We start from the raw sequence: 5,031 nt of genomic DNA on the forward strand, positions 1-5,031 counted from the left end.
CTGGCTTTTGTTTAATGACATATTATGCTGTGTATATTTTAGGCATATATAGATTTTAAGCTCTCTTGATATTTTTTTCGAAAAAAAGAAAAGAAAAGCTTTTGATATAATTTGAATTCTAATTATGAAATTTCTAAAATAATCATCAAAGTCTAGCCCTAAAATAATAATAATCATCAAAGCCTATCCCTAAAACAACACGAAACCAAGCTATGCATTACTGACACTACTAAATAATAATAATAATAAAAAAAAGAGCATTCTATTAGGTACCAGTAGTGCCTAGCAGCCTCTCGACATGTCACGTTGCGATTGGTTAACGATACTCCTTAAAAACTAATCTATTAAATTATATGGGACTCGGTTCTTAGTTGGACCAATAACGATATTGACACATAGGAAGGTGTTAGGCACCAGCTCTTTAGCATTTCTCTAAAAAAAAGCTATGCAATTCAAAGATTTTTCAGTTTTATTGGACCAGAGGAAGACGGTTATACGTAACAAAAATGTATTAGTATCTCTGTTGCCACCAAGTTAATTGATATGTAATTAATTTATCATTTAAAAATTAAGAATTCTCTCGCGAACATATAAAATATACATGATAGTATTGATCACATTAGTAATAATACCATTTGTTCATTTTTATATTTGGCAAAATCTTATGGGTGATGACTTCAGCTGCTTTTTATTTGTATTTTAAAGGAAGTATTAAGTTGAGAAAAATTGTGGTTTTCTGGTGGTGATGAAAAATGGTTCTAGTGCTCCAAAAAACCACAATTTCAAGTTGACTTCAGCTGCTTTTTATTTGTATTTTAGCATCTGCATCTGTTTGATATATAACAAAAACTCGACTTGCTTCAATATTCCTATCGTTAGGCACTAGAAACCGTGAATACTTCCCTTCTCACCACTTTTTCCTCATACTTGTGGTTTAGTTTTTTTTATCTCTTGAATTTTCTTGTATTTGGACTTCAAATATGCACTTCTTATGGAGAAGCAACACAAGCATGATTTCAGACTTAACATTGGAGTTCGTACAACATACCTATTCTGGGAAAAACACGAATTCTAGTTTTATATTACGTCTCATTTTAAAATGGCTTCTCCCAATCAAATAGTATTTTCTAGGTGAAGACGTCTTTTTTTTTTCTCTTTCCAGGAGTAACATTTGTTCCAACAACATATTTTGTGACAAACAAGAATGTTTTATTTTATGTTTTTATGTTGGTATTTTCTCATCAAGCAATTGCATCATTTTCTTGTTCTTCTATGTTAACTTTTTCTCTGGTTTCCATTTTGATATGTGGAAACCTTATATGATTTAGAGTTTTCTTAATTCTTTTGTTTTAGGTCCTTGAAATTTCTTGGGGTGCTGGAAAGGGGGTTTGACAAGTCATTAAATCTTAATTTAGGTCTTTAATTTTTCTTGAATCCTTTGTCTTTCCCAATTTCTTTTCAGGCATATGCAAGCTAATGTTTGTGTTTTTCTTTTGTTCGTTAATGAGAATGTTGGCCTTTTCACGATCATTATGCCTAACAATCTGCATCTTCGCTATTTTAATGATCATCTTCATTCTTTGTTTATGATTAAGTACGTGTTCTCTTTTTCTTTCAGGCTGTTAAGGTTTCTGCCAACTCAGTCGGTCTAGGTTTATGTATTATTATTATTCTTTTATTTGTACATGTATGTTTATTTTTTTAATGTTCATGCATAGTTTTTCATTATTCAGGCTCTTCGGTTATACTGTTAGATAATAGTCTTTTTCGAGACAAGACCAGTCTCCCAAATGCAATTAGATTGCAGTTTTCATTTCATTAAACTTGAAAAATTCAAAATACAGAGTCATGGGTTATATACCCAGCTTACATTTCAAGAAATCAGCAAAAATGTAAAAATTGACAAACAACAATCCTGGGTTCGCACCCCTCAACGAGACTCCATCTTAACAAAATCTTGTAACCTCCTAGGCTTCACGTGCACACGAGTCCCACGCGCTCGCATACTTCCTTCTTCTATACCTTCCCGTGCCATGCTCGAACTCGTCTCACTTTTTGGTGGCTTTTCAAATGGAGGTTCTATACCCAGCTGGTTTCTCACCTGTTCTTGCATCCACTCTGTGTTCAATTGTATTGGGCCTGTGACTTGGGCTAGCCCAACACTGCCCCCTCTTAAACACTGACCTGTCCTCAAGGTTGACCGCACCGTACACTTGTTCAAACTCAGCCAAATTTTCCCATGTTGCATCTTCTAGTGCGCTCAAGGACCATTGCACTAACACTTGTTTCTGTCCTTTGTACGTGCGAGATGACAGTATTGCTTGGGGCAACATTATTGGTCTGTTGTTAATGCATAGCTCCGGCAGTGAGTAACACACATGGGGCTTGGGGCCATAGAATGGTTTTAGGACAGATACATGGAAAGTTGGGTGAATTCTGCTATGTTCAGGCAGTGCAAGGGTGTACGCCACTAGGCCGACTTGAGCTGTAATGGGAAAGGGGCCAAAATAGCGTTTGGAGAGCTTAGGATGCAGATGCTTGGCCACTGTTGCTTGTCTATAAGGCTGAAGCTTCACCAAAACCAGATCACCAATTTGGAATTGAATATCCTTACGTTTTTTGTTTGCTTGTTGTGTCATCCTGTGTCGGGCACGAATCAGATTTGTTTTCAGCTGCCTAAGGATGTCATCTCGCGTAAGATCTTCCTCCAAGGCGTGAATGCGTGTAGTGCCTCTTGTATAGGTCGGAATGTTTGGTGGTGGGCGGCCATAAACTGCCTCGAATGGAGTCATGCCAATTGCGGAATGCCGACTGGTATTGTAGTGGTACTCTGCCCAAGGGAGAAATTTGCTCCATTGCTTCGGGTTGTCCGCTGTAAATGCCCGCAAATATTGTTCCAAATAACAATTAGTGACCTCGGTTTGACCATCCGTTTGTGGATGATAGGAGAAGCTCATTTTCAGTTTAGTGCCCATCAACTTAAAAAGTTTTTTCCAAAATAACTCGTAAAAATTGGGTCACGATTAGACACAATGGATCGAGGCATGCCATGTAGCTTGATAACCATGGTAGCAAATAACTCAGCCACCTTCGTTGTTGTATATTGATTAAGGAGGCCGCCAAAGTGAGCGTATTTCGTAAAGCGATCCACAACCACCAAAATATTTGAGACACCTGCTGACTTGGGTAATTCGACAATGAAATCTATTGATAAATCTTCCCAAATACGTTCTGGCAGCTCTAATGGTTGTAATAAACCGTAAGGTGCTGTAGGTGAATAATTAATCATTTGACAAGTGACACACTGCTGCACAAATTTTTGTACATCAACGCGCATTCCAGGCCAGAAAAAACTCGCGCTTAGGCGGAGAAATGTGCTGTTCGGTCCCGCATGACCGCCCACTGGAGTATCATGAAATCCCCTAATGAGTTGCTGTTTAAAATGTGAATTAGGGCTTACATGTAACTGCTGATTGTAATATAACAAGCCATCTCGAACTGAAAACGGTGTATCTCTTAAACCCCCTGCAGCCCACTGCTCATGTAATTTACGAAGTTCTAGACAAGTGGTGTTTTCGTGACGTAATTCCTCCAAAAAATCAAATGTAGCGGCTGATTGAGATGCTGCCAAAACCAAGATAAACTCATCATCTTTTCGTGATAATGCATCCGCTGCGGAGTTTGTTTTGCTCGTTTTGTATTCAATGATGAAATGGAACCCGAGTAACTTGCGAAGAAACTGCTACTGCTCCGGAGTTTGAATAACCCGAGTTAGCAATTCTTTCAAGCTTTTGTGGTCTGTGCGTATCACAAACTGGCGGCCAAGTAAGTATTGTCTCCATTTTGTGACGGCTTCTACCACTGCTCGTAGCTCTCGTAGGTAAGCCGATGTTCCCATAAACTTGGGTCTCAGTTTTTTGCTGAAAAGCGCAATTGGATGTCCCCTTGCATTAAGACTACACCTATGCCCACATTAGAAGCGTCTGTTTCAATCACAAACTACTGTGAAAAATCAGGAAGAGCCAGCACTGGAGTCTCAATCATGGTTGTTTTCAGTTTGCTAAATGCTTCAATTGCTGCTGTAGTCCATGAAAAATTGTCTTTCTTCAGGAGTTCTGTTAAAGGAGCTGCAATTGATGCGTAGTGAGCCACAAATCGTCGATAGTACCCTGTCAAATCGAGGAACCCACGAAGTTGTTTGAGTGTTTTTGGTTGTGGCCAGTCGACCATGGCTTCTGTTTTGGCTGGATTTGCCTTGACTCCGTCAACTGATACTAAGTGTCCCAAGTATTCAATAATGGGTTGGAAGAATGTGCACTTGCTGGCTTTTGCAAAAAAATTGTGTTCCCGCAAGAGTGTAAAAACCAGCCGCAAATGTGAGATGTGTTCTTCCCTGAATTTACTATACACCAAAATATCGTTAAAAAAACAATAACACAATGGCGTAGTAAAGGATGGAATACCCGGTTCATGGTTGCTTTGAATGTAGATGGCGCATTAGTGAGGCCGAATGACATGACTAGAAACTCGTAATGCCCCTCATGAGTTCGAAACGCTGTTTTGTGCACATCCCTCGGGTCCATACGGATTTGATGATAACCCGCACGTAGATCTAGCTTTGAAAAGATAGTAGCGCCACCCAATTCATCCAGTAACTCATTTATTGTGGGAATTGGAAAACGATCTTTGATCGTAATGTTGTTGAGTGCTCGATAGTCGACACAAAAGCGCCAAGAACCGTCCTTCTTTTTGACCAGCAACACCGGAGACGAGTAGGGGCTAGTACTCGTTCTAATGAAACAACATTCCTCCATTTCCCGAACAAATACTTCGATAACATCTTTCTGAAAGTAAGGGTAACGATATGGTCTCACATTCACGGGTGAAGACTATAAGAAAATCCGGTAGTCAGAGTTGCGATAAGGAGGCAACTGTTTTGGTTCTGCAAAAACATCCGTAAATTCCGTCAGTAACTCGCGACCTTATGGGAGTGTGGTTTCGATTTTTTGGATGTCGTTGTCTATTTTACCA

The sequence above is a fragment of the Cannabis sativa genome, chromosome X (genome assembly GCF_029168945.1).
Source record: "Cannabis sativa cultivar Pink pepper isolate KNU-18-1 chromosome X, ASM2916894v1, whole genome shotgun sequence".
Lineage (NCBI taxonomy): Eukaryota > Viridiplantae > Streptophyta > Magnoliopsida > Rosales > Cannabaceae > Cannabis > Cannabis sativa.